The following is an 11,291-nucleotide window of genomic DNA, read 5'->3' on the forward strand; positions in this document are numbered from 1 at the left end:
TCAGTCAGTGCCCTATAGAGGCCTAAGGGGCAGTCAGTCAGTGCCCTGAAAAGGCCTGAAGAGGCCCGAGGCCCAGTCTTGGAGGCCCGAGGAAGCCTGAGGGCCAGCCATCAGCCAGTCAGTCAACGGAAGAGGCCTGAGGGCCAGTCTTCCCCCCGTCCTTCCTCCCTTCCTCCTTCGCTCTTGTGCCGCAGTGCCGTGCGCTGCCTCGGGGGCCGGGCAGGGGGCGCTGGTGGCCGAAAACCGAGCAAGGCAGCGGAGGCCTCCGTCCTGCCTGCCTGCCTGCCTCCCTCCCTGACCGCCGCCGCCGCCGCCGCGGCGAGGACGAAGCCGAGGCCGGACAGGAGCCTCTGCCTCTGCCTCTGCCGCCGCCGCCGCGCTGGCCTTTCCTGCCATTACTACTACTACTCCTGCCAGCAAGGCCCTAGTCCAGGGGAACCCCTTCCCCGCCATGGAGGCCCCCCCGCCGCCGCCTCCGGAGGTGAGTGAGAGGGAGGGCGGCTGGGAGGCCCCTTGGGCCAGGAAGCGGGGGGCCTCCTCCTCCTCCTCCTCCTCCGCCTGGGGCCCCTTCTCTGGGGCGACGCGAGGAGGGCGCTTCTTCTGCTTCTGAGAGGAAAGAAGAAGGGAAGGGAAGAGGGAGACATCTTTCCATCCCTTTCTTTCTCCTTCAGACCCATTTTTGGGTGGCGACAGAGGCTTTTGTCCTTCGTATTTGGGGGGAGATTGATTGCTCTTTATCCTTTGCTAAGGAGCTCATCCGCACTGCAGAGATAAACCCGGTTTGAGAACTGCCGAGGCTCCATGCTCTGGAATTCTGGGAATGGCACCGAAGGTGCCACAACAAACTACCATTCCCAGAATTCCAGAGCATGGAGCCCCGGCAGCCCTTAAACCGAGTTATCTCTGCAGTGCGGATGCAGCCTGGTGGACACTCATCCCTATGAAGGAGCCCAGGATCCTCATTTGTAGTAAACCCCCAAATATCTGAAGATACTAATGGACAGAAGACAACAACCATCACCCTCCTCCTCCTATTACTATTACCTGCCCTGAATGATGGCGACCCTCTGGATGCGATGCCTCCAAGTCCTCTTGACTACCCTCTTCCCTAAAGGCCTTTTCTATAACCCCCTTGAGATAGCAGCCCCTGCTTAGGCTCCTTTTGGTGAGCTGATTATGGAAGCCTCCTCTCCTCCTCCTCCTCCTCCTCCAGGCCTCTCGTGACACCTTCTTCCTCTTCTTCTTCTTTTCATACTCCTTGTTTGTTTTTACAATCATGGATCCTGGCATCCTTTTCTTTCTGGTTTGCAAGAAGCTAGGAAGGCCCTGGCACACCATCCTCTGAACAAATCTTGCCAAGGAAACCCCGTGTTAAAGTCACTTTGCCAAGCCACACTCTCTCAGCCTCAAAGGAAAGAAATGGCAAACCTCCTCTGAATAAATCTTGACAAGGAAACAGTGTCACCATACATCGGAAATGACTCGAAGGCACAAAACAACAAGTCACAATTGGATCGCCGTAAGTTGGAAACAACTTGAAGGCACACAACAACAATAACATCATCATATCCTAAGTTTCTCAGACTGGATCTAACTGGAATCCTGTTTGCTGCTTGGGTGCCTAATTTTGTGCCTGAAGTATCTGGCATTGATTTGGTTTAGCAAATAGTCTGATCCCTATTAAAATGATTTGAAATGTGCCACAGTTTCTGAAGGGGAATACTTATTGGGAGGCAAGGTTACTTTTAACCGCATTTGTGATTACGCTTGTTTAAACAAGGCTCGTCCTGGTGATAAATCTGACTGGACAGATTTTAAGGAGATGACTTTTTAATTCAGAGAAATGTGGGTAAGTAGGTTCAGATGATGCAATAAGCGGTTCTTTATTATGTGCATTGTAGGAAATTATCTTGATTTCATTGCTTAGATGTTATACATGTGGAGCGTGTATATGTTTTAAATTGAAAATGCACATGTGGTTTAATTACATACTGTTTTTACTAACAGATTTTTATAAGGAAAGGCTCAAAGTGTAAAATCAAGAAACTCCTCTATAATGTTTTTGGAGTTGTTATTACAGATTCCAATCTGAGCTAGATCTGGTGAACGTGTACCTTAAGATGGATGCAAATTTCCAATAGCCTAGCAGAGTGAGTAAGGGAAACATAGAGGTCGTGGTGGAGGTTATAAGGACAGCAGTTTGATTATTTGCAGGACATAGATACCTAGAATGATAATGTCTTAATTATTTAAGCCTGAATGTATACATAGAGGAGTGAGTACAGATTTGAATGGTGTCTAAAATTTTCAAGTTGCTCTTATGAACTTGGACCCACAAAGGACAAAATGGATGAAACCACTTTATTAATAGTGCAAAAAACTGTTGTTTCTCTGGAGTGTATTTAACACTCATACCTTTTAAATAATCACAATTGTCAGTATTTCCTGGGATAAAATATGCTAAATACTTTCACTGATTAAACATAGTAAACATACTACATAATAACAGAAAAATGTTCTTTCCACAAAATTTCAAACCCCTACATTTACTATCTTGTCATCTGGTAAATGTAGAGATGTGGAGTTTTGTGGAAAGAACTTAAAAAAAAATCATAGGGGATCATGTGGAATGACTTCTGGAAATTATTCATATCTAATAGTGGCGCAGGGGCCCTTTCAGTATTACTCTAAAGTAGAACAGTTTAATCAATGGAATTTACATAAGTACTGACAGCAAGTTACAGTTAGTTCAACAGTCTATTTTAATTTGAGTCTGCTGCTTGGATTTAGTCCTTTATGTGTTTCTAAATGCCCCTTTTCATTTGAAATTGAAAGTATATTTCTAGTCCACTGGGTCTGTTGCTTACATCTCTGTTCTGTTGTGGAAAGTGTGGCTTTCTAGATGTTGCTTGATACAACTCCCACAATGTCATTGGTTATAAGACCTGCTCACATCTTGCTAACTCAGGGCCATGGCTTTCTTGACCTGTAGTGAGTCTTCTTGTATTTCTGCTGCTTCAGCCTTGGTAGGCGTCAACTTTTCTAGTGAGTCATGTCTTCTCATGATATACCCAAAGTATGATAGCCTGAGCATAGTCATCTTGGCTTCTAGAGAGTTCTCCCCTAATTTGCTCTAGAACCCATTTATTTGTCTTTTTGGCAGTCTATGGTGTCACAGACCTCTTTCTGCTCCAGCATCACATTTCAAGTGAGATGAATTTCTTCCTATCATCTTTCTTCACTGTCCACTTTTTAGAACCATACATAGAAATTGGTAATATAGTGGCATGGGCAACCCTTACTTTGGTTTTCAGTGATATTTCTTTGCACTTTAAGATATATAACTGATAGATTCTGTGTTTTAAAATGATAAACCAGCTTTGCAAATACATATTTAGGTTTGATCTAACAGAGGTGACAAATGATTGCAACCCTTTGATATCCTTAGAAGTCTGAATGGTCCTACATGAAGGATTGTCTTTTAAAATAATCCCTAAAAAGAACATTACAGGCATACCTCCCTTAGAGAAGCCTCTGACAAAGAGGCTCCTTTTCACAAAGTCTTTTACAGGAGCCCAGCCCTTTCCCTCCCCATTTTCTTGTCTTCTGTCTAGAATATTGAAGTTTGTTTTGTTTCGTTTTTTACAACATTGGCATTGGGAGGATAGTGCAGGAGGGCTAGAGAAAGATAGACTTTTAGTGTTGGGTTGCAGAAGCGTGTCTGCAGTAAACAATACAGTAAATAAAGCTTAGCCTGAGAAAGAATGGAATTCTACTCTAGGTGATCCTACTGTAGCTGTGTGTGCTTACTTACAACAGACAAAGTAAACAGTTGCCTTCAGAATCACTTACTCTGCTTGTGTGAAGAGGAAAACAGAAAGAAAAGGGGAATGCAGATTAGTGTGCCTCACCAGCAGCCCTGGCATGTTGAAAAAGCATACTGGTATAATGAAGAAACTTGCCAAGAAAACCCTGTGATAGGTTCATCTTAGGGTTGTCATAAGTCAAACTATTTGAAGGCACGTAACAACAAATATATTTTGCCACTAAAATGGAAATCATAAATGGAGGCTATTGAAAGAAAAAATGTCCCAGGAGGCATTTTGGAAGAAGCTTTTAAGTGGTCTCCAGAAGATTTAAAATGCTTTTGGCTCACTTGATCTGTTTGTTTCACTTCACATGTGCCTAATGTTAGTTCTGAATAATTTTTTTGCTGAAACATGTTGAACTGGTGTTCTTTTTTATGGTGTAAGAACCTATCTTTACTCTTTCCATGTTAATTGTAAAGACCAGGAACACATCTACTTCTTTAACTGAGGTATATTTGTAATCCATTTAGTTTACAATATATGGCTTGGAGACAGAGGCCATGGAAAGGAATAAAAAACAGTCTTTGATGTTTTAAAAGCTCTTACCTTGGAGAGGGAGGATACCATGCCAAGCCCTGCTAAGCCACTATGACTCCTCTCAGATCATACATAGCTTTATTATATGGAGAGGGGCAGAAGAGGCATGCCAAGGATATAACAGTGGACAATAAGGAAGAGGCCACACAACTGCTGGATTTCTCCACCAACTGTGGTCCCACCAGTATAAGAGTGGGGTGTAGATTAGTCTTAAAGCCATTCTAAATACGCCCCCCCATAGTTACAATGGGAGGAAATTTTGTTCCAACAAGAGAGATAGTCCTGCACAGGGGAGGATATTGATAAAAAACAATTGTGCTGTTCTGTCCTGCTGGCAAGAGTCGAACATAACTTCAAGACATATTGGAGCCTCCAGAATCTGAATGCTTTCTTGTCTGGGCTCCTTCCCTTAGGTTTACAGCAATCCCAAACATATGTATTAGAGATGAACACAATGGGATTTAATGAGGTAGATATTTATAGGACTGTTTTGTTAGTCTGTTATCAAGGTCTCAGTGTGGTCTGAAGGAATATCTAACAGTTCTACATTTATGAACACAGTTTTAGATATATGGAATTGTGGAATTTAGTATGTTGTTCTCTTTATAAAACTTGTAGTGTCAGTTATGCAAGTTGGTAAGTCATCTGCCCAAGTTAAATTAATGATTTGTGTCTTAAAATAAAACGAAAGCTCTAATTTATCCAAGTCCTTTGATTATTTGCCTGAATTCTTACTACATGTGACCAGTCAAGTGGCTGTTGCTGAAAATCGGTATCAGGTACTTGTGACTGTTGCTAAAGCTAAGGAATTAGGAGCTGGTGTAAGGATGGTCGGAGCATTGTTGTTAATGCTGATATGAGGAAGGAGGAGATGGAACTAAGAACAGTTAACTTCTTGCTGTCTTACAGCTGGATGAAATTATTCCTTGAGCAGTGATTCCCAAACTTTGGCCCTCCAGGTGTTTTGTCTTCAGTTCCCAGAATTCCTGACTGTTGGCCAAATGTCAGGGACTTCTGGGAGTTGAAGTGCAAAATTACCTGGAGGACCAAAGTTTGGGAACCACGCTTATCCCAGAAGTATGTTTTCACACTTTGCAAGCTGAAAATACTTTGTTTAATCTGTGTGCTTTGTTATAATACAATAAGATGGCTAACCGTTTTTCTAAAAATTGAATGTGTTTTAAACTTTTCCCAGTAGTTAATGGATGCACATGGTATGTATCTTCTTTGTTAGATCCTGATTCTACATTGAGTTTCAGTTGCTGTTCACTTGTCAAAAATTTTATGTTCTTCGTTTTTATTGGCACATAGTAAACAAGTACATACTGTAGAAAAGGGAAGCAATTGTAAAATAATTGAGGGGTATAAGTCGACAGGTGACTTGAAGGCACATACATAAACACATACTTTTCCAAAATGTATATACAAGCTAAATAACAAAAGTACACTAAACTACAGAAGCTTAGTAGGCTCATCCTATGAGCAGCTGTGTTGGCAGAATACCTCATAGGATCAATTGTTAAAAGCCACACTGGGGTCTTAAGGAACAGCTATTTCTGCCATTCTACAGACCTACTGTTCGTTCACTGTTGTGTTTGTTCCATTGACATAGCTACTGTAAACACTGCACATGTACTTGTATGGAGCTGCTAGCTTGCAGTGGTATATAAACAGCTTCTTTTATATACCGCTTGTACTGAATTAACAGTGTCTAAGCGGTTTACAACTGTAAGCTAAGTATATGGCCTCCTTGAGGCTCCTAAGAATCAACCATGTGTATTAAGAGGTGGCTTTAGCTGCTACTAAAGAATACAAGGTGACTGCCCATCTTGAAGAATGACTTCCTGTAAATTAAAACAGAATTATACAGAGACATAACTAATCATCATAAGCACATGGAGAAATTCTTGAGTCAAAGCTATCACCTTTTGTAAAACTGAATTTAAGGTCACAGTGTAATCAAAACAAAAAATGAAAACACTTAATTACAGTATTTTAAAAATAGGCTTGGGAACATTGTAGCAGATAAAAAGGGACCAGTATAATATATGCATCAGCTCAGCCGGGCTTTCCTGCTAGAACAGATACATTTTAATAATATGATAGAAGGAATGGAAAATAATAGGCCAGATGAATTACCTAGGTGTGGCCACAGAGAAGGCCATTTCCCAAGTCCCAGCCATGACATCAAAGGTGCTGGCAGTAGGTAGCAAAGAGCCTCCCCTGTAGATCTATGAGAAGGCAGACTTGTATGGGAAGAAGTGTTCCTTAAATTTCATGGCTCAACCCATTGCAGAGCTTTAAAGGTGTTAATTGGCACTGTAAATTATACCTAGAAATCAGCTGGAAACCTGTGCACCAGCTGTAATCTGCTTGTTATACTATATCAGTGTGCCCAGCCTGTTCTGTTGGCCTCCATATGTATTGGACTATTGTTAACAAGCCCGACTCATGGCAACTGTGTGGATAAGACATTTCCAAGATCCCCTATCCTACACTGCCCTGTTCAGGTCTTGTAAACTTAGCTCCATGTCCTCCCTGATTGAGTCCATCCATCGACGTGTGGCCTTCCTCACTTTCTACTATCATTCCTATCAATCCCAGCCTGATGGTTATGCAAGTGCTCTAATGAACATAACATACCAAAATGTTGATTCAACACAAATTGCTTCTACAGAGTTGAGACTGCAATTATAAACAAGCTTAACTAGTTCCTGCCTATAGGATTCTTTCACTCACTGGCATGTAGGATTGCAGTCCAGCTGAATGTCAAGGATTTAGTGTTTGCACCAAACTTATTCTGAACCATGAGGGAAACTGCCTTTTGAGCAGCTCTGTAGAAAAAACAACATATTGCTATCAAGCCCTTTAAACACAACCCTAGCTAATATCCTATACTTTCCACAGTGGAAATAGGTTTTCTTGTATTCACCATGTTCTACAGTAATTGTTGAGCCTTGCTTTTCCTCACTTTAAATTCACCCCCCCAACAAAAAATCAGTGCTCTCTTTTTCCTTTATATTAATCACAAGTAGAGTATAGATTTTGTTGTACTGTACAGTACTGTAGTATGAATTGACTGCTCTTATGGTGAGACTGTAGCCTGTGTGTGTGCCTGCCATCAGGTGGCCAGTCAACTTATGGGGACCTCATGAATTGTATAGTATTTGCTTAGGCAAGGAATATTCTGAGGTGGTTTTTCCAGATCCTTCCTCTGAAATACAATCTACAGCACCTGGTACTGATTGGCAGTCTCCCATCCAAGTACTAACCATGTCTAACCCTGCTTAGCTTCAAGATCAGATGGGATCTGGTGCTTTTAGGGTATTTAGGCCCTTGTACTTGTGTGCCTTTCACTTGTTTCTGACATGCCGATCCTAAGGCAAACCTATCATGGGGTTTTCTTGGCAAGTTTTGTTCAAAGGAGGGTTTGCCATAGCCTTCCCCTGAAGCTGAGAGAGTGTGACTTGCCCAAGGTCACCCAGTGGGTGTCATGGCCAAGCTGGGAATCGAACCCTGCTCTCCAGAGTTGTAGTTAAACACTCAAACCACTATGCTACACTGGCCTCTATTAGACCCTAGAGCCACTGTGGTATCATTGTTTAATTGTTGGACTGCGACTCTGGAGACCAGCCATGAAACCCACTGGGCGACTTTGCGCAAGTCCCATACTCTCAGCCTCAGGGGAAGGCAACGGCAAACCTCCTCTGAATAACTCTTACCAAAAAAAGCCCATGATAGGTTCACCTTAGGATTGCTGTAAGTTGGAAATGACTTGAAGGCACATAATAACAAACAGCAACAAACCTCACAATTATGTAATCACAAATTTGTCAGGTGTGTAAAGGAAAAAAGCATGCATTCAATGAAAAATGTCTTGGGTGCAAACATTAAGAAGCTGACACACATCTCTTCTTCCCAGTCAATGTACCCGAGTGAAGCAGATGCTCCTAGTGTAAATTTTACATAATGGCGGAGAGGGATGCAGTACGAAGTGGGTTGGTTCATGCGCTTATCAGACAATGTTATTTCATTTGGGAAGAACAATTGGCCCAGAGGTGCGGTTTTTTAAAATTCAAGTTGGTGCTTATGAACTGAAATAGAGGATCCTGTGGGGGAAAAATCTTAAAAGATTTTACATGTTTTCCTATTCAATTCATGTACTTTAAAATGCTTAATTACAGACATTTAAAAATATGTTTTTTCTGTTTGGAGACTGATGTGACTCCTTGGATAAATCTTGTTTACTTTTGCATGATATGTTACCTTCTAGTATTAGCATAAATCTGGGTCAGCACAAAAGGACAAGAATTAAATGTATGTCTCAAGCATAAGAGCTGTTGTTTTGTTACTCAAATGGAAAACTAGAGCCTCTTATATTCCCACATGTATTGATTACAGTGTCATTTACCATCAGCTGATGACTTTAAAATTAGACTTCATTCTTACTAGTAGGTCTTGAGAGTTCTGTAATGCAAAAGGAATTTAAAATGTCAATGAAGCTTTGTAACACCTTTTATTGATGTTGTATAGACCTTAAATTTTAAAGTTTTGTGCAGTTTTGAGCACTGTAGAATCATCTTAGACCAAAATACTATGAATTGTGTGCTGCTGTGTTAATAAAAGGCATAATTTTTCTATACGTTTTAAAAGTCTCTTCTGGCATATAAACGAACTGCTTTAGAAGGCCTGTAGCAGTTTTGTTAGATGCTTCTATGCTGACATCTGCTTTCTTTCTGACAAATAATACAGTAAAGGTAAGAATCGGAAATGTTCCATGTGAGAGACAGACAGATCAAAGTTCTTTCTAAAACTGTTAATAGCTGTTCTAGCTATAAATGTCACTTCTACTATTATAAATACCTCTTTGTTTTCTGATTTCACTTTGCTGTGTCAAAATCTTACTTTGAATCAAATCCTGGCTGTTCACCTAGCTGTTTGTACACCGTTTGATATGAAACGAACCTATGTAGGATCAAAGCAAATGTAGATGTTACATTGCCTAATGTTTGCCAAACTCTTTTCACCAGCTTCCTAAAATTCATAAGACTGAAATGAATAGTGATTTTACTCATCACTATCCTGATATCACACACTTCTGTCTATTGTGTGTATTCTGTCATTACGCCAGAAGTAAAGATGTGTAAACTCTAGGTAGGCCTTTGGTCTGATCCAGCACAGATTTTCTTATCTTATGAAGAGGCAAATCTGATTCCTTAAAGCTGTGTGGCTGTCCATTGCCTATTATAGTTTTGCTGCTAAGGCCCTTTACTCGATATTTCACCATCCTAGTACACCCAAACCTATGGAACTGTTGTGTTATAAGTTGTTGTTTTGTTAGAAATGTTTTGCGGTGTTTCCTTGCCAGATTTCATGAACCACCCACAAGTCAGTCTGTATAAAATTAGACAGCTAACCCTGTTCACAGCTCCAGCTCCCTGCCCCCACATATGGTTGACCGACATAAGTATTGATCAGGGAAAGAACAGGGAGCAAAATCTATAGCAGGGCGGGAACCAGGGAAAGAAAGAAAAAACTAGCATGAAATTATGTTTACCAGGGGCTCTGTCTATAGCAAAGAAGCATAGGCAAGGCTTTAGTGGTATTATGGAACAATAGAAGGAGGCATTTTACTGTGGCCCACTTTATTTGATACACTTTTGAGAGTTATTATAATTGGTTGATGAATATTATAGTTCTTTGGCTTTAGAAAATTGTGATATGAGGTAGTGGGCATGACAAGACAGGTACCCTGTTCTGCTTCTTCTGCTTGGTGACTATGCTGGAGTCTTTTCCAGGCTTTGCTTCCTGGTCATTTATAACAGCAGGACGAAGGAAAGCAGCAGATGAGAGGACAGAAGATGGTGAAAGAAAATCCCTGGTCCAGATCTTTCTGGCATATGGAAAATTATCAGAAAACATCTACATGTTTTCTGAAAAACCTCTAAAAAGGGACATTTGATTCTGATATATGTCACAGCAGATGTAATTTTTTCTGATTTTTAGTGTTACTACTTTGTATGTTTATATTCTGTATATTTATTTGCAGTGGAATATGGCCATACAAAGAAACAAATTTGAGGAATCTGATTCTGAATTGCTCCCTTTCTTCATTCTTGCTCCCAGTTTGTTGAAAAATAATCACATTATGAATAGTTGATAGATACCTAGGTGGATAGTATCTCATCTGGGGGAAAAAAAAGCAGCGATACTGGTGGTGATTTCTGTCTTGAATCAACTAATAACTGTTCCTGGCTTAGGGAATGGGCTCAGCTATGAAAGGACAATTAATTATATTATAAGCAAACTAGTTAATTGTCTTTATTGTTTAATGTTTTAAAAAGTAACTATTTTGCTTTCTTTAAATTAATTAGAATAATTACCCTTATTAATTTTTTAAAAAAGGGTTTGGACACTACAAGTCTCTGGTGTGTGGTTGTCATGTCACCTCAAAAAACCACAAGGCGGAAGTTTAGGGTACATGATGAGGCAGCACTTGAACCATCTGATAATCCTTCATAATTTAGTCAGACAACACCCTCATGTGAAAGTAATTTTAAAAGTCATCATTGAATAGCAAAGAGAGTGAATTATCCCTCATTAAGTTAGAACTGTAATGTAGTTTTCCTTAGTTAGTTCCTTAGTTACAGAGTAAATTAATTAATTAATAGTACAGTGCACCCTCAGTATCTGCTGAGGTTTGATTCCGGGACGCCCCATGGATACCAAAATTCATGGATACTCAAGTCTCATCATATACAGTGGCATAATAAAATGGTGGCCCTTCTATAAAACAACAAAATTAAGGTTTTCTTTTTGGAATGTTTTTATGTGGGAATATTTTCAGACTGTTGTTTTGGGAGGCTCCAGAGCTTTTTGGAAGAG

At 40.6% G+C, this 11,291-nt stretch overlaps 1 protein-coding gene across 1 annotated transcript in view; it reads left to right on the forward strand.

The window, feature by feature from the left end:
• Positions 1 to 307: 307 nt before the first annotated feature.
• ZFYVE9 (zinc finger FYVE-type containing 9) overlaps positions 308 to 11,291 on the forward strand; it is an 88,928-nt gene continuing 77,944 nt past the window's right edge. Inside the window, exon 1 of the mRNA XM_042464310.1 lies at positions 308 to 481. The gene's annotated coding sequence lies outside the window, so the exon portion shown is untranslated. The remainder of the gene's footprint in view (positions 482 to 11,291) is intronic.

The sequence above is a fragment of the Sceloporus undulatus genome, chromosome 4, assembly GCF_019175285.1.
Source record: "Sceloporus undulatus isolate JIND9_A2432 ecotype Alabama chromosome 4, SceUnd_v1.1, whole genome shotgun sequence".
Taxonomy (NCBI): domain Eukaryota; kingdom Metazoa; phylum Chordata; class Lepidosauria; order Squamata; family Phrynosomatidae; genus Sceloporus; species Sceloporus undulatus.